A 19,836-nucleotide genomic window follows, 5' to 3' on the forward strand; every position below is an offset into this window, starting at 1 on the left:
TAGTATGTATACATATAAATTAGATTAAATGTGTATTGTATAATCTCCTAGACAATTTCTCCTACATTTTCAATAATGAATAAATCACTTTTATAAGAGTTGCTCTGGTCTCTTCACAACAATAGAAACCCTAACTAAGACAGTGTCTTCCTGACCTCTCTTGTTTAATGTCCTTAGTATTAAAGTTTACTCTCTTTGGTTGCTAGCAGAGCCTACCTTTGAAAAACTGGTTGCCAACAAATGTTTTCTCATCTGTAAAGTAAAAGTAAAGTAAAGTTTGGATTTACCATAACTATTTATTAACTACAGTCTTACTTTGTGAATTCAACTAAAACAAAAACAATTTCTTTCAATTTGAAACCAATTTATGAAAATGAACATTCAGTGAGTGGTTTCTTTGCTCTAAATGTTGTTGGATTCTACAGTTCATATTTACAAGACTGGGCTGTTAGTGAATTACTCTGTAAAATTTTGGTTATATCCTAAAATGCTAATTTCTTTTGCCATGACACCATACTTGACCCATAAAGCTTAAGGGTGATCAGATGTAGTTTGGCTAATACTTTCAGCATAGTCAGTTCTGATGTGCTTTGCCAGAACATTATGGCAAAGGAAGTGTAGCATGTAAGAGAGCCCTTCACTTTATGACTACCTAGGAAGCAAAAAGATATGGGCAGTAGCCAGGGTAGTGTGACTGCAAAAACTCACCCAAGCAACCTACTTTCTTTAGCTAAGTACAATCTAAAGCTTCTACAATCTCTCAAAGTGACACCAATAGCTGGGAACCAAATATTCAAAACTTGAGTACTAGGGAACAAGTCCCATCCAGCCAATAACAAGAACATATCTCTTGTTCATTGACTAGAATACATAACTCTTCATGTTAGATTTCTAGCCCTGAGCACCGTTCTTCTTGTACACCATAGAAAAGCAGATGTTTTGTCAGGGGAGTGTATCGCTGTAGCAGAGAACTTTCCCAGCATATAACACATTCTAGGTTTGATTTTGGGAACAATGGAGCAGGGAGAGATTTCTGGCTTTATGGTTATACTAATATTTCTATATCTGTCTCATCTCATCTCTCATGCTTACCTCAGGAAAGCATAGGTCCTTCTGCTTTTTTCTCACATTCTGCTATAAAACCATGCTCTTCTCGGCAGTCATACTTGTGTGTTTATTCTGAACTAAATCAGTTTTTATTTGTTAAACTTCATCTTGTGACAAGGAAGTGATAGTGTAAATGTTGCAATGAGACTTGGTGTGACAGGGCGTGTCCAGTATTCAACATCTTTTCCTGTTTTTCTTTTCCTGGGCACCCAGGTTGGCCACATGCATTCATTGGTTTGCTAGAGCTGCATATAAAAGCCATTGACTATGTGGTTTAAAGCAACAGAATATTTTCCTGTCACAGTTATAGAAGTTTGACGTTTGCTGTCAATGAGTTGAGATCTGGGGTCAGTTCTTGAGGCTTTGAAGGACTTCTATCCTACTTCTATCCTTGTTGTTAGTGATTACTAATAATGTCTCACCTTCATGGCTGGTTGGCCTATCACCACAATCTGCATGTCTATCTTTGCATGACTTCCCTCTATGGACTCACATTTCTGTAAGTATGTGTTTCACTGGCTGAGGGATGGACTATGGTACTTGTATAAGCCATCATAGCATAATAAATCATAGCTGAATGATCTTTTACTACATTAGGTCAAAGTTGCCTGTCATTGTTTATTATGTTAGTAGAGTGTTATGTGATACTTCCTGTTTCAACCAGGTAAATATACACTAGTATCATTTTCTTTCTCTTTGTGATATATTGATGAAAAAGTGGAGACACCTGATGCAAAGGAGCCCAGCTTTCCTCTGATGTCCCTGGTGAAGAATGCCTCTCTGGAGAGCAACACCTTCTTTTGTTTAATCTTTGAAATAAGCAGGACTAAATGCATTTTAAATCACTGAAAATGTTTTTTTTTTTTTTCAAATAAAACCTGCCAATCCTTCACTATATGTCTGAATTTATTCTTGTTTTATGATTTCTTAATTGAATAAATGTATACAATATATATTGTGTCTTGTTCAACTTTCTAAGTTTCTGGGTCCTTTGTGCAAAAGGATGGTTACTCAGGGACATGGATCTCCACAGCAGAGAACTTTCCCAGCACATATCACATCCTTTCATTGAATCAGTTATTTCTGAGGTTCTGCTGAATATAGAAACTATTCATATACAAGAAACTTCTTTCTCATGTTATTCCAGTGTGAAAGATAAGTGTGTAATGTGTAATTAATTAATGACATAAATACCTGTCATTCATAGGTATGTTGTTCATGAAGGAATTAAATGAGCAGATCCATAGTAGGATGGAAGATCATTTCAATGTCAGTGTTTGGCAGTTTTGTTCAACAGCATAGAGAAAAGGGGTTTGTCAAGGAAGTGACAGAAAAGTGTCATGATCAGAGAGCAAAGTAACATGTCCAGAGCAGGAAGATGAGGAAGACAGGAAATGTTGTCTTGAGGAAGGAGTTTGGCAGGGCTCGGTTATAATGCTCACTGCTGGTCACACAATTTTGTTCTAAGTTTGAGAAGCTGAATTGTACATTTTAAGCAAGGCAGTTATGTGATCTGAGCATTGTAATTTTAAGTCTATCTGATAACTATGGTTAGTGGCCATTTGCAGTAATACAGATTGTGATGGTTTGAATATACTTGACCCAAGGAGTGGGACTATTAGGAGGTGTGGCTTTGTTGGAGGAAGTGTGTCATTGTGAGGGTGGGCAATGAGATTCTTCTCCTAACTACATGGGAGCCAGTCATCTGCCTTTGGATGAAGATGTAGAATTCTCAGCTTCTCCAGCCTGATGTCTTCCTGAATGTTGTCATGTTCCCACCTTGATGATAATAGACTGAACCTCTGAACCTGAAAGTCAACTCAAGTTAAATGTTATCCTTTATAAGAGTTGCAAAACCCTAAGACACATCTGATAAATGGCACCAAGGTAGACTGCAACAGTTCTTCCTCCTCTTTTTGTATGGTTCTCTCCTCTGTGTGGTTCATTCAGGGGGTCTCCGGTAAACTAAGGCTCTGTGTGCTAGAGTCTTACACCCTCAGAGAAGATCAGGCTTCCCTGGAACATCAATTGTGGCATAACAAGCTACAATAAAACCAGTCATGTGCCATCACACCAAGGCTGGACAAGGCAACTCAGTAGGAGGAAAAAGGTCCCACAAATGAGCAAAAATGTCAGGGACAGCCCTTGCACCCACTTATTAGGATTTTCAGAAGAACATCAAGCTACTCGGTCATAATATATTTGCAGAAGATCTAGGTTAGACTCCTACAGGCTCCCCGTTCTCTGTAAGTTCCCATGAGTCCTGGTCAGTTGATTTTATGGTTTGTGTTCTCCTGGTGAATCCCTGACCCCTCTTGTTCTCTGATTCTTCCCCTCCCTCTTCCACAGAACTCTCTGAGCTCCACCTAATGTTGGGCTGTGGGACTCTGGATCTGCCTCCATCAGTTGCTGGGAAAAGTCTCTCTTTGATGAGATTCTGTTAGGCTCTGGTCCCAGCATACTCTGCAAGCAGGACAATCTATAGGTTGAAGGGTTTTTGGCTGAGCTGTTGTCCTAATCCCTCTATTTGAGGCCTTGCCTGGTGATAGAGGATGGCCAGTTCAGGCTCTGTAGTAGTTTGAGTTCAGAGAGGGTGATACCTCTGGAAGTTCAATTACTGTGTAACGCTGTTCTTAGCTATCATGGGGTTTTTGCTTTTCCATATGAAGTCGAATATTGCTCTTTCAAGGTCTCTAAAGATTTGTCTTGGTATCTTGATAGTGACTGCATTGAATCATTAGCTTTTGGTAAGATGGTATCTTTTGGTAAGATGACCATTTTTATTATTTTAATCCTATGCATCCATGAACACAGGATATCTTTCCATCTTCTGTTATCTGTTAACACTTTTAACACTGGCTTTTCAGTATTTGGCTATTATATGTTATTCTCAGGGATTAATAAAGTATTAAAATTATAATTTTAACCTCTATTTCTTATTGTTGATATCCAATAAATGATGTAAAATGAATAAACATGATTGACTTCACCAATCACAAACATGATATAAAATAAGAATTCTAACAAACAATTTTTAAAAGTACAGACACATGTAGAGGACAGAGGTTAGCTTTGGGTATTATACTATCCAAGCCATCTATTTTGATTTTGAAGACAGAGTCTTTTACTTGGATCTAGGGCTTGCTTTTCAGGCTAGGCTGGCTGTCCAACAGCCCCAGGAATCCATCTGTATCCACCTCTCAAATTCTGTGATTACAAGCATGGAACATCACATTGAGATTTTCATATGAGTTCTGAGTATCAAACTCAGATCAGTTCCAAAAGCAAGCTTTGAAGATGAGAAACAAATGAACTTATGAAGCCCAGTGCTAGCTACAGTAAAAGCATCACTGATGATATAACAAGTGGCTCATAGATTTAGAGTAAAAAGTGAATCTAAAAGAGATATAATTGGGTTCATATTTGTGGGGCAGTGGGCTGTGAGAAGCAGCTGGGTGCCTGGTCAAGCATAGGCCTGGAACCCCAGACCCTTATCAGATGACAGGTGTTCGGCTCCCTACCGGGCCCTGGTTCTTTTCATTTAGCTTCAGCCCTCCACATCCCCTCTCACAGAGAGGTCTATGGCCATCAGTCATGAGGAACAGTGCCTCAGGCTCTCCCACATGTAGATTATACAATGCATATGTACTTTAAAACATCAAGTGATATTCCACTAATGCATATGACATTTTGTTTTTATGAATCAATTATAATCTAATTTAACTTTTAAAATGGCAGAAAAGTACTCTGCCTATGTACTCTGTAGCTTTTTCTCTATGATAAACTAATGTAATATATTTACTATAGGTAGCCAATTAATATTGATATATTAACTAACCTCCATATTTTATTTAGGGTGTCTCTGCCATTTCCCTCTTAGTGATTACTGGCAAATTGTATCTTAGGATATTTTTAGTTAAATTTAGCTGATGCTTTTCTAATAGTACGATTAGGAGTGCTTTCATTTTGAAAGGAAAATTCTTTATAATTTAACAAATAAACTAGAGATTGTTGGTGGTGTTAAACTCATTTAACTTTATAAAGAAGAATACTTCGTAGGTTTTTCTCTGAAAAAATATTTTATTCCTCACCATTTTTGATCGAAACAAGACATCATACAGCACACAACTGAAGAGTGTGCTGTGTGCCCTTCCTCCCTCTTGGAACATTATATATGATATATATTCACTTATTTGAATATACATGTATGTGTATGAATATGTATATTCACACATTTGTAATTCTTCTCAATGAGAACTATTCTTCCCTGATTTAATTTTCAGTCAGAGTAGGATGTACTGACAGGCATAAAATTTATACTTTGGGTTATATATATTTCCATGGCACGTTATTTCCTCTATTATTTATATTTTGACCAGTTGGCCACATTTTGGTTGGCAGATACAAGAAGGGTAAATGGGGAGGGGAAATTTACTTTTCCATTTGTAGAGAGACTCAGTGTATACTATCTATGATGAAGAAATCAATACAAACTAATATACAAGAAAGACTAGAGCTCTGATGTAGGGTAACTGAAGAGCTACAGAGTAAATTTGAGAGTCTCAGTTGGCCTTTGTTGTACTAGTTAGTCAGTGTAGTAGGAACTCTGCCATATGTAATATAGACACCAACACCAACTAGATTTGCCCACAGGCCATAGTTCATCAGTGCTTGCTCTAAAGTATTTACTTGCAAGTTAAAACACACACACACACACACACACACACACACACACACACACACAAATGAAATGGTGCCGTCATTTTAATTGAGAACCTTACTTAAACCTGAAGGGGTTTAAATAAGCTAAAATTTCAAAGCTATGTTATAATAATTTATAAATTTATGTTTAATGTTGGTATGTCAAAACTCGGTGATATTCATATGTTATTTAGAACACTGGAGACAACTTATGAGCCTGTATGGCTGTGTCCTTTGGAGGAAATTGTGAAGAGGAAGACAAATAATTGTGTCTTGGGAGTAAGCCTGAAGTGGATGGAGAAATAGCATGGACTAGCTCTTTTCATCATGTTTCTCCCCATGAGGACAGTCCCGAGTACATGTTTGCTAACTTGATAAAGATTTTTAGACACTATGACGTGATATAGGTTCAGAGATAAAATTCCCATTTAGTAATTGACTAAAATCCATTAATTTTCTTTGCTGTTAAAACCTACGTGAACACTACAAATTTTATTTGTGGCAGCATATATAGTATTTCATATAATTTATAAATCTATGAGCACTTTTTTAAAAAAAATCATGGTTAAAATTATATATCACATGTGATTACATGAACAGTACTTTCTTCTGCCTTATTTTAAAGCAAAATATAAATATCTTGGCTTTTGCAAATCCATGCAAACTTCTGTTCCAAGAACAAAATAAATATCATTTGACCATTATGGTATGGGAAAACTAATATTTATTTTAATTTTATCATGGATTTTTTTCTGTTTGCTCACCTTTAATATGATGCAATCATCAATTTTGCATTATCTATATTGCTCAGCAGGGGCTCAGTTATCATATGCACAAGTCTCTTTGAAATCTCAATAATTTACTATGTCAAACATTTTCCTTGTGAAAATTACATTCTAGGCCAACATGTTCTATTTAATAACTTCACCTTTAAAACCCTTATATCGTTTCTTATTTTACAACCACTCCTTTTCATGTAAGAAGGGCTACAAGAACAAGGAGACATATTTCATCATATCTTTGACATGTATTCATTGATTTGATTTTGATTTGCTATATTCAATGAATTGTTATTTTTTTGGCTATACAGCCTTAGCATATATGATACATAAATTTCCAAATATAAATTTGTTGATTTGTAGATTTTTTTGAAAATCCTACAACTTTATTTGAAATTGAAAAACAATGACAATGCATTTTTAAATCATCATTTTAGTAAATCATGGCTACAATTTAGTCCTTATTGGAGATTACTTTATCAACAGTGATTAATAATTAAATCAGTAAATCATTAAGTTACCAATGCTTATGACTACCAGTAATTTGTTTAAAATCAGATTTTTTTCTGTGTTTATTTTATGATGAAAAATACAAATCATAATTAAACACTCTTGAGAATTAGAAAACAGTTGTATATATGTTGATACAGTTATGTTTTTAAAAATGTTTCATTATTTGAGAACCATATGCTCTCATTTTAAGATAATCCAAACTAAATTTTATTTTAAAATAAAAATTAAAAAATTCCTTCCTAAGGATGATGATTTAAACTATCCCTAAGTACTACAAACAGATTTGTTTTCTAATTATTTGAGTTAAGCTTCAGTTATTTAAATTTCCACATCTATCACACTTACCATTTATTAGTTACACTGATAAACACTTTATATATGTTATATGCTTTTATTTCCCTCAAGACTTCATGCTATTCTTTAGGCTTAAATTTTTAAACTCTATTTTTAATAAGTGTTTTAAAATGTTTTAATGTCTCTTCTATCCCTCCATCCACCAGAGGTAGTGGAAAGGAAAAGTAGAGCAGAGGAGGATGTGGTCCTGTTTAGAAATGTTTCTTTGGAACAAATCTAATATTCATCGTCAGGATAAGAACATTTTAGTTCACATGAATCAGTATTGCAGTTTAATCTACTTGCAAACACCATTCGTGAATCAGCAACTTCAGGCCAACTCAGAAGAAACCGCAAGGCTCTGTCCAACGGCTGGAGTCCATAGAAACTGCTAGAAGCTGTCAGAACAGAATCAGGATTTTTGGTTGGTTTTTCTCTATGAATTCATGACAATGGATGGCAAAAAAAAAAAAAAAAAAAAAAAAAAAGATAAAGTATACCAATACCATTGAGCATCGTCAGTGAAGACTAGCAGCAATAAAGCCCAACAATGACCAGTAAAGAATGTCAAGGCATAGCAATATCATCCAGAGACATCCATTGTTCTTTGGGTCATATTTATATCATTTTCAAACATCACATATTTTCTTAAGCATCTTCTCTAACAAACCATCATATGTCTTTTTTCTAGGCTTGTTGTGGATAGCCCTGGTGCTGTTTGTATTTTGATGCTAATTCTGCTTCCTGAAGAGGGGCTCCCTGAGACAAGGAGTGAATCATGTACTCAAGACTTCATGTGACTTTTCTAATGATAAAGATTTCAAGGAAAACAATCACACTGGTCGAGTAGGCGGGACTTCCAGGTAGGACAGAGGGACTGCAGTAGCAGGAGAAGGAGAGGTGGCTTTTGGACAGGAAGGACAATAGAGCCAAAATGTAGGGAGCAGAGACACCAGGTTCAGATGGGTTCCTTGGAATCTGCTACTGGAGCGTTTAACTTAGAATGGCTTACTATTAGGATGCTAGTTGTTGCTTCCAAGGTTTTTGTTGCCTTTTGATTCTAAACTATGATTATGTGGTGTTTTCCTTCACTCTGTGACTCAACTCATACCAGAGAAAAGGTAAGATGGTGGGCAAAATTGTAGCACTCAATCTGCTTGTGTTACAGAGCCGCCATGTTCCTGACTAGCCTAGGCCTGAGGCCACGAGCAACAATGGCATTCCACTCGGCTCAGGTCGTCCGCTCTGGCAGCCAGAGACACTGGCCCTGCCACCCACAAGATGCCAGTGTGGGAGATAGATCTGCCAATCTTCTACACTGTCTCCACAAGGCTGGGCTGAGCCCAGACCATGCTGCCATCCATGTGGTACCTGGTAGAAAATGAAACTCTAATGCTTAATGATTACCAAAGGCTTTATATGTTTGTATGTCCCACCTTTGCTCCTCCCAACTTGCAGGGAAAATTTTCCCCACTACAGATTGTGTGGTGTTTTCCTTCACACTGTGACTCAACTGAGTTCCAGGGGAAAGGTATGATGGTGGGGCATCCCAGACAGCCACGGGAATTTGGAAGTGTGGGGCTTAAGCGAGCTATGTGGAGAGGTTTTGGAGTCTGGGTCAGAGAGTCTCCATGAGATGAGAACAAGGCCCACCATTTCCTTGCTGACAATAATATGGAAAATTATTATTTTGTTAATATTTCTCACTAGATAAGCTGCCTCCAGGAAAACACCACATGTCTGTTCTTAACAAAACATCTTCTCACATGTCTGCTTCAGCAAAAACATCCAGAAAAACATCACATGACATAACGGAGTCTCTAAAGAAACCAAAAATCTCTACTTCACTATTCTCTCTTAATTACATCAGGGGCTATGGGTCTGTGGTATTAAATATTGTGTTTACAGGGTAAATGTCTGAGGGACACATGTTAAATTCTACCATTAAACATCTGTATCTTTTTTTATGGTTATTCTCTTTATGACATAATCTCAAGACAAGCTCATATACTGTCCTTTGTTCACATGTTGAGAACATATATCCATTTACTCAGTCATTCTCACTTGTATCTTATTGTCTTGCATATCTCCTTTTCCTATCACAACTAAATCTCCTTGGATATAGGACTAAGCATTTATACTCTAGAATTCCTATGTTTTCCTATGTACATGATAGTACTTGGATAATAATAGTTATAAGTGTTTGTAAATATTAGAGAAAGTAAAGCTACTTGCTTTTAATTAGGACATTTTCTATAACTGCTCCCTGGTATAGAAATGTATTTTAAATGTATTTACATATATACATATTTTAGGATATCTTCCTGTATCTTTGAAGTAGAATGTTCTCTACTTCAAATTTAACTGGAAATTTTTCTACTGAATGAATACATTTGCTTTAGCTAGAACCTGGAAATCAACATCCTTTGTAAGATTATGATAAAGCTTTATGAGAACTCAGTAGTTGATATGTTAATTTCAAAATTCATACTAAAATAGAGTTCAAAGAGAAGTTCTCTGTATGAATAGGTATTGTTGATTTCAGAAGACACAGGTTATTAAATCAAAATACAGTACAGGGTATGGGAAAACATCTTAAAAATTATTGTTCAGAGAGGCCTCAGAGGCCTTCAAAACAACATAGACTATTGCCATAGCCCTTGTTTATCCACCATAACTACATGACAAGACCCAATTACTAAAGAGAACTATGTATGAACTCTATGAGCACTGTACTAATTGTGGAATTTAAATAGACATATAGAAATTAAGGGCCTACTTTTAAAAAATGGATGTAAGACTTACTCTGCTCAGAAATTCAATGCTTACACAATCCTACCCAGAAGGGCTTAAATTTTAAAACTAATACCAAGATTAACTAAATTTGAATTTTATTAGTAAGCTTCTATAATGATAATCAATTTTTGATCATTTTCCTAACACTGAGTTAGAATTGATCTAATAATCACTTATATTTTTTCTAATATAAAATAATTATTACAATGGATAAATATAGTTATTCTAAATCTACTTATTGGAGGTCATGAAAGTGGTTGTTCATAGTCATTTCATTTAAAAAATGGCAATGAGATTTTTCAGTAATAGATTATTATTGAGGAGAAACATTTAATATTTCTTTAGACATGGATTTGTCCCTTAACTCATATTTCTTAAACATATGCAATAAAAATTAATTTGCTATTTGTCATTAAATCTGGGTGCTATTACCAGCTGATGTTCTGAGGGGGAACAGTTGTTATGTTACATGTAAAAAATAAAATACTATAAATATATCAAAGCATTCACAATATAATCAATATGCAATATTATAGAAATTGAGTGTCCCAATGACCAGTTCTCTTTGTGGTCTTACCCAACCATCAGAACTCCACAGACAGTCCCAATCTGTCAAGGATGATAGCTGGGCAGGAATATGGAGTGTTTTCATTTCTGAGAAAAAGTCCAGTAGTGGATCCTAGAATCACAACAATGTCTTCCTTCTCCTATGTGTCTGACCAAACATGAACAAAGGTAGCATACACTTTATAACATCATATTCAGTTTCTATTTTCTGGGAACACTGAATTACTATACACATTAGAATATGGCAGTGAGGACAAGAGAGTAGGGGAGGATGTGAAATGAGGGTGGAGAAAGGCCTGCCTTGTTTCTAGGTATAGGTTGCCAGGTGAGCCAGAAAAATGACAGGTTTTTAGATTAAATTTCAAAATATAACTATAGTTAGAAAAATGGGACTGGATACAGTTTGGAAAATGTTAGAATATGAAATAAAATAGAAATAGAAAATAGAAAATGAAAAAAAAAGAATGGAATAACCTTTACAGATGTATTCACAGTGGTAATCGAAGGATAAGTTTTAAGGACAAAGTAGAGATGAGGCTAAGAAGTCATATAATGAAAAGTGATGACAGATGAAAATAATCACAGATTACCACATGGGATGGTAAGCTGATAGAAACCTGGAGCTTCACAAAGGGACAGAAAGTGATAAAGAACGGTCTTTGGAAAGGGTTTCTCATTTTGTCACCAGTGAAAATCTCCCACAGGTAAATTGGACTATTTTCTGATATTCCATTTCAATAGCCCTGAGTCGGAAACTCATGGCTTCCTTTCTACTAGCTTACCAGAAGCTTCTGCTTGTTTCTTCAGCCACCACACCAGTTAGCTTGTGTTCTGTAGGTCAGTTGTGGAGGCACACCGGACACGTGCATTTAGTCATCCTTTAAATGCATTCTTTGCACTTTTGCAAATCCAGAGGTTTAAAATACTTATCTGAAGCCATTTGTAAAACACGGAAGTTGTCAGCTCTGTGGTTGATGTTGACAGGAATTTCCAGTTAAACCTGAGATTAACTTTTCTAATTAACTTGCTACTGATTTACTTTCTGCAGAGGAAACATTCTTGCTGTGACAGGATATAGAAGAAAAAAATCTTGTCCTAGAACCATGGAGATGCACCTGAGAAAATAAATAATGTAATCAGAAAGAAATTCAGATCCTAAAATAAGGAACATTAAAAGGAGTGGGACTAAAAATCAGGACCGGCCATGTGACTCAGCAGAAAAAGAGCTTTGCTGAGAAGCCTGAAGACCTGAGTTCAAGCCCCAAACAAGATCCAGAGAAAAACAGAAAATCAACTAAGGCAAGTGCAAGTTATCCTCTTTCTTCATCCATTCCCCATCATCATCATCATCCTCATCCTCTCTCTCTCTCTCTCTCTCTCTCTCTCTCACACACACACACACACAGAGAGAGAGAGAGAGAGAGAGAGAGAGAGAGAGAGAGAGAGAGAGACAGAGAGAAAACAAATTTCATTTTCATTGGAAGTACTATAGGTAAAGAAAGTTGATAATTACTTCATTTAAAATATGTTTTCTTAAATTTGGAAAACATTAAGAGGGATTCCAAGGTGACAGGGGAATGATGTATTTCTAATTGTATATTCTCCCAAGTCTCAGAAGACCGAATTTCAGTTGTGTGAATTCCATGTTGAACTAAAAGTTGACATTGGGTCCTAAAGGCCATGTTTCCTAGTCAACTGGCCCTACACAAAGTCTTGTAGGTAACAATCATCCCATGTAGATTTGCATGGAATTAGCCAGGCTTTTCTGTGCTGCACACTATCGTAAAAAGGGAGGTGAGCTGATAGCTTTACAGGGGAGACTGGAGTGAGCAGTTTTCTGCTGAGATAAGTTCAGAGTAAATAGGCTTTTACTTTCCAGTACCACCTGTTAACTCCTGTTCATAAAGAGCACTGTTAGATCGTCTCAATCGGAATGTGAACTGGTGAGTGAGAATGTAACTGGCTGCCCATTTAGAATGAAGTCATCTGTCTTGTTGCTGAGAATTCCTCGGCAGATACTTCTCGCAGCATAAATTATAGCCATGGTTATTATAGTGCTAGAGCATTCGCACACAGAAATAGCACACTTCTCTTGTAGAAGATGATTATTAATAGTCTGTATATATTAATTAATGCTAGAAATTAATATGGTGGCAGGTATTCCCTAACCAGTTAGTTCCCCCCCACCACCCTAGGAACACGCATACAGAAACTTTTAATATTTTAAAGCTTAGGCCTTAGCTAGGCAGACTCTCAGTTAGCTCATTGAGGTTAACTGGACCAAAGACCAATCCAGCCAAGTGGCTTCTAGGCCCATGATTTCCTCTCTCATGGTGAGAAAGCCTTTCTCTTTCTTCTTTCCAGAGTTTCTTCCTCCCTCCCAGGAAGTTCTACCTATGTACACTGCCTGACCACAGGTTTTAGTGTATTATTGGCCAATTAACATGGGGAGTAAGATTTGTAAAACACCAGAAATGTATGTGAAGATTCAGCAACCAGCTCTAGGGGGTACAGAATTTAGCATTTGAATACATAGTAGCACCGGACCAACCGTAACACTCTCTGTATGCTTATCTAGATGTATATGGGAAACGAAAGAGATTAAAACAAGTTTCAAGATAGAAAACAATTGTAAATGATCTATGGTTTTTATGTCTTCTCAATGTTTTCCAACTTGAGGTCTGTATCTTAGAGGCAAAGATACAATCAATATAGAGCGAAATGTGAGGCTCATTATTTCATAGTTGTAAGAGGAATGTTACATTCTACTATTTCTATAACAACTTAATTATTAAAATTATTTAACACCCAGAATGAATGTGTCCAGAGAAGCCTAAAGACAGAGTCAAAGAGAAGAACATTTGCTGACATGTTAGTCTATGATAACTAAACTAAACAGTCTGAAGAGACAGAGAAGACATAATTAGCTCCAGAGATCACAGACTGTTAAATTAGCTGATCAGAAATTTAAACTAGCCAGGATTAATATGATAAAGACTGTTGAGATTAAAAACAGACAAGCAAGAACAGAGTGGTAGTGTGAATAGATTTTTAAAAATCTCCAATTAGGATTAGACAAAGAAATTCTGATCATTAAAAACCAAAAGCAACAAAGGGGAAGAGAACAAAAATAGAATTAAAGAATCTGCCATTGAAATCAAAATGAAGAATGCTTCCGAGGGCTCACATGGAGACCAGAAACAATTGAGAAAAGAGCTAGAAAATATGTTAATAGAAACTCCAAACTCAAAGCATGCTGGGAATTCAGAAAATAAAGTATCTAGAAACTGTAGAACACCTATAAAAGGGAATTGCAGAGGGAGAAGAAACACAGAAAGGAACTGAAGAAATCTTTGAGTAAGAGTAGCTGAGATTTTTATAAAAGTAAAAGTCACAACTTCAAACTCCCTGTCTAGGACTATGTGCCTAGTCCCTTCTTTAAACAATTAAAAGCAAAAGGAAAATTGTGAGTGATACCAGGTAAAAGGTAAATTTTACCTGTAAGGAGTTTGTCTTCAGGATCCACACAATCAAGAAGAGAGTGCAAAGGAAGTATTAAAATTCTAGAAGAAAAATATCACTAACTCAAAATCTTATAACCAGAGAAATCTCAAGAGTACAATAGAGCTGAAGACATTCTCAGTCAAATAAACACTGAGGTCAAGAAGTCAAACACAGGAAGAGTAATTAATACACCCTAAGCCTCTGTCATCCTGCAAGACAGGTTGTCTTAATTGGCTTTCTTTTGTTATGATAAAACACCATGACCAAAAGTAGCTTGTGTGAGGGAGGATTTATTTTTCTCACACTTGGATACCGCAGTCCATCCCTGAATGTCAGATGTCAGAGCAAGAACTCAAGGTAGGAAAGTGGAGGAAGGACTAGTGCTCACGCTATAGACAAGTGCTGCTTACTGGCTTGCTCCACAGAGATGTATACCTGCTCTTTCAAAGTGCCCAGGCCCACCCTGCCAGAGGTAGCACCTCTTACAGTGAACTGGGCTTAATCAGACCGATCGTCAGTCAAAATCCTCCACAGGCTTGCACACAGAACAATATGGTGGGGGCTTCCTCTTCTCAAACGGCTCCAGTTTGTGGAGAAAGTAGCCTCCACACAGCCTTGAAGCATCTACATCTCTGAAGATGCTTGCTAAGGAAGTGTGTAGGCGTTTTTCTATAAGAGCACATTGTTTGAAGCAGGAAATACCAGCATACCAATATTATATTATATTATATTATATTATATATTGATTATATTTCCTCACTATATAATAACCATTAGAGGGTTTTTAAAACATGAAACTATTTTTATTGTTCATTATTTCATTTAATCAACATAAAAATAATTGGCTCATTTTTGTACATTATATATATATTACATATATATACACACACATACATATATATAATTATACTTTGAGTATGTTTACTTGATCCATTTTCTTTATTTGCAGTTCCTACTTCTCTTTCAGGGCCTACTGCTTCCCTCCCTCCCTGTCAAATGGTACTCCTTCAGTTTTCATGTCCTGAGTGTGTGAGTATGCATCTGTGCACACATGAGTGCTTAAGTGTCTGTATGTGTGAGTGTGTCTATCTGTATATGTCTGTGTGAGAATGTATGTGTCTATGTGTGAGTATGTTTGTGTATGTTTGTGACTGTGAGTGTGAATGTCTCTCTGTGTATGTGTGTGTGTGTATATATATGTCTGTCTTTCTGTGTTTGTCTGTATATGTCTGTGCATGTGTCTGTGTATGAACATTTGTATGTGTGTGTGTGAAAGTGTCTCTGTGTGTATCCATATATGTCTCTGTGTGTGAGAGTCTGTGCGTATGTGTTTCTGAGTGTTTATGTGTCTGTGTGTGTGTATGTATGAGAGTGTGTCTCTGTGTGCATATGTATGTGGTGTGAAGGTGGTGTGTGTGTGTGTTAGTGAAAGTCAAACTCAATACCTGCCATTTTCTCTACAGTCTCAGCAAGGATGTAAGACTTTGCCATAGAGCTTTGCCTCTGTCTCTAGCTTCTGAGCACAGGAAGTGATTTCATAGTGCTTCCTCTACTACATGTTCTGGACAACCCTCCCTGCCTGTGTGCTGTACCTTGTGCAGCTGCTCCCACCTCACATACTTTGCATATGCATTTGCACCTGCTTGGGTTACACCTTCTTGCCATCTTCCTCTAAGTTACTCCTGCTCAATATTCATATCCAAACCCAGGTGTTACTCAAATTTTTTACGACTTTCATCTTGTTCCTCCCAGGATGATACTTATCATAATTGTACACTTATCAGAGTTGTGCAATCCAGTTTAATTACAACGCCACAAAACCAAAGATAGAATCTGACTCTTCATTATTTATTCCTTTGGCTCAGGACTAGAAATATAGCTAAATAATTTTTGAAGCAATAGTAAATAATCTTTAAAATGAAACAACATATATATTTTTAACATGTGTTTTCTTCTTGTTACAAAACAAATACACAAACATTAGAAGGATTTTATTTGTGTCTGTTTTTAATCGTACGTTAGATAAATGTCTGCCAGTGTGGTAACATGTCACCCAAGGTCCTGATTCTGATTACTCTCTTAACTACTGCTTAAAAGTCTGAGCAGAGAAATCTTAATTATGGCTAAAGCTCAGCTCTATTAGGTTGAAACTTCTGAGATTAGAGGTAATTTTGATTTCTGGGAACTGCACTCAACTTGGACTAAAGTGGAGTTCTCTAATTCAGAAGCTAATTGCTGTCCTTAAACTGTTGTATCTTAGCAAATAGTCACTTTCAGAGTTACCTTATGTTCCATTTATATCTCATCATCATCACTGTCTCCATCATCATGATCATCACCATCACTACCATATCTCACAGTTAAGAAGGTGCAGGCACTCACTGAATACTGCTATGTGCTTTCTGGAGTCTAGGTCTTTAGAGACAGAAAAGAGAGGAGGCCCACCCACCTCACAGGTGTCCAGTGGTCCCTAAAATGGGTGATGAAAGACGCCTATAGACTTTGTTTCTTTTCTAGACCCAGAATCACCCCTGCTGCTGCTGATTTTTTTTTAGCACCTTTCTCCAAAGGCTAAATTGCTTCTAGAGTCTAGAGTAAGACAAGGAAAGTAGAGAGGTAGCAAGTTCTGTGCCAGAGATTGATATGTAATAACTAGATTTCACAGATGGGGACTCTCAAATCAAATCAAAGAGTATCTCACTGAATAAAAATAGTGATAAGCCTCAAATGCTTCTCTGTTCATTTCTTCTGCCTACCAGTTTTATAATGCTTTTAGGATCAATTGGGGTGTTTTATAGCAAACATATGACAGATGTTAAGGGCCTTGTGTCTGTTACATTTAACACAATGAAGATATGGAGGAATACTGTGTAGTATTTGTATTTACTCTGAAGATAGTATTTCTAGGTATTTAGAAAAAAATGTATGATTATGTCTTCCTTTAGTCAGGAAAATTCAGAGTGATGTAATTTATCACTGTGCTGCTTCTTTGAGATCTAGGTAATATAAGAACCTATTTGCTCTAGTTAGCTAATCGTGAGCTGAGGGGTGGTTTGGAAACTTGCTGGGTTTGTGGATATTGTGGTTGAAGCAGTCAGGAGGCTCCACACTCCTTACTTCAGCTGGCATCCTTTTGATTTCTTAGGGGATGGGATGGGAATGCTAGATGGCTTATCTCTGCCTTACCACACATTTTTATCCCTATCAATAGCTGAGATCAGATCTCATTTTCAGAGAAGAGACACAGGGAGGGGCAGCAGGTGGAGGTAAACAATGGAAGCTGGCCCAAATTATGGATTTCCAATCAATCTCATCAGTTCTGATGCCCAGGAGGAGCTACTTTGTGGTTAGATACAAACTGATTATTCAGAAACAAATGTTTTCCCCTCTTGCCAATCTAAGCTTCCAGGGTACTCACTGTTCATCTCTTAAGAAAAACAAAACAATGAAACATGAAGGTAGCTGGATGGAGCTGAGAAAAAGTAATCTTAGTGAAGCAACCCAGACCAGGAGAGGAAAATGGTTCATGTCATCTCTCCTTTGTAGATGCTATCTTCAACATTCAGATATATGGGATACCCATTGTGATCATGAAATTAGTAACAGGCCATGGGAGTTATTAAGGGATGAGAGTTAGAACACATTAGCATAAAGGGTTAAGGGGAATAATGAAACAGGAAGAGTTAAACAGGATGAGGAATGGGAGAGCAGACTAGGGGAGGGATCTACAGAGGAATAACTGACACTAAAGACCTATTAATGATAAAGCCTAGTTTTGGAGGGCAATTAAGAGCACTGAAAATAGCCTGTCATGTTTGGGGATCTAGAAACCCACTGGTCTACAACTCTAAAATGGATAACTACTTCATGGCTCTGGTTTTTTTGTTTGTTTGTTTGTTTGGTTGTTGGTGGTGTTTAATAAAAGCATTATTATCCCTATATAAGGTAATTCCATTTAAATTCTTTTGATATGTGTGCATTTATATAATTTAGGAAACTTCTCTAGTTATAGGTTTTTGTATGACTTTTTAAATGTAGGTTTTCTTAGACTTGTAAAATTCTAAAGCCAAGCCACATTTCTTAGAACATGGACTACCAATTGAAGGTTTTAGACATTTAAGTGATTACAGTTTTATAACAGTGTCATCAAGTGCTTTAGATAAAGTAGTTAATTAAGTCAATATTAATAGTGTCTTAATATTCATCAACTTTTACAAAGAAAAAGTTTAGAAGTTTAATGTCAATAATTACTTAATTGGTTGAATTAAATTTTACAATTTTAAAGGTCAACACTGAATAGTTTTCACCATAATATTAATATGAAATATAATAAAGTGAAATATTTAATATGGCATCAGAAAATATTGTTTATTAAATTAGAAAGTACATGAAGAAAATTCATACTTAGAATTGGCTATATGTACATTAAATACAGATGGTAACTGTGCATATACAGTTACTAATTGAATCTAAATAAATTTAATGTTTTGTGAGTAAAAACAGAAATTGGTATTTTCCAAATATTTTTAAAAGAAAACATAGTTAAATTAAAGTCTACAGTGTAAAAGATATACATGTGTTTGGAGCAATGGCTCAGTGGTTAAGTGTGGAAGAAATTATTTAAATCAATGGCACCCAATCTGGCTTGTTCTTAATGAGCCACCATCTTCCCAACTAGACAAGGTCTGTGGCCATGAGCAGTGGTGGTGTATTCTCACAACTGCTCCACTCAGGCTGCAGGGCTCAGAAAGCCAGCTCAGGTGGCCAGAGACACTAAGCCTGCCACCCACGAGACACCAGCGCCGGAGATAGCTCTGCCAGTCTTCCACTCTGTTTCCACAAGGCTGAGCTGAGCCCAGACCATCCACGCAGTACCTGGTAGAAATGAGACTCTAAAGGTTAAAAATTATCCAATAGCTTTAAATATTTGATAATGCTCAAATATCAAGATGCTCACACAATTAGAACTGTTAACTAATTAACTAACCTAGATATAAGTTGTTACCCAGGACTTCTCTCCATTCATGTGTGATCATTCATGGCGCCTACATCTCTCTCCCCTTAGCTCCTCCTCTTCCTTTCCTTACTACTCTTCTTCCTCTCCTTACTCCTCCCACCTTAGCTCCTCCCAAATTGAGGGAAAATATGCCGCTACAGCTAAGCATGCTTTCTGTTCTTTCAGGGGACGTGGATTTGGATCTCAGTACACAAATCTGGCAGCTCACAACTGCTTGTAACTCCATCTCCAGAAGGATCCAATGTCCTCTTCTGCCTTCTGAATACATTATCATGTATATGGCACACATACACACAAAAAATTTTAAAAGTTAAATATTTTTACTTAACATCAAAAAACTTTCTCTCTTATTTGCACATTGTTATTTGATTTTAGTAATGTTAGAGTCTTTGAATGACCAGCAAATAAATCAACTTATCTTGAATCACACTAATAGTAAAGATTTTATGTGGCGACTGTTACAGTCTTTTGCTTCAAAATCACTAATCAATGTATCAGACAAATTAGCTACCAAAAATA

This window comes from Arvicanthis niloticus, chromosome 20 (assembly GCF_011762505.2).
Source record: "Arvicanthis niloticus isolate mArvNil1 chromosome 20, mArvNil1.pat.X, whole genome shotgun sequence".
Lineage (NCBI taxonomy): Eukaryota > Metazoa > Chordata > Mammalia > Rodentia > Muridae > Arvicanthis > Arvicanthis niloticus.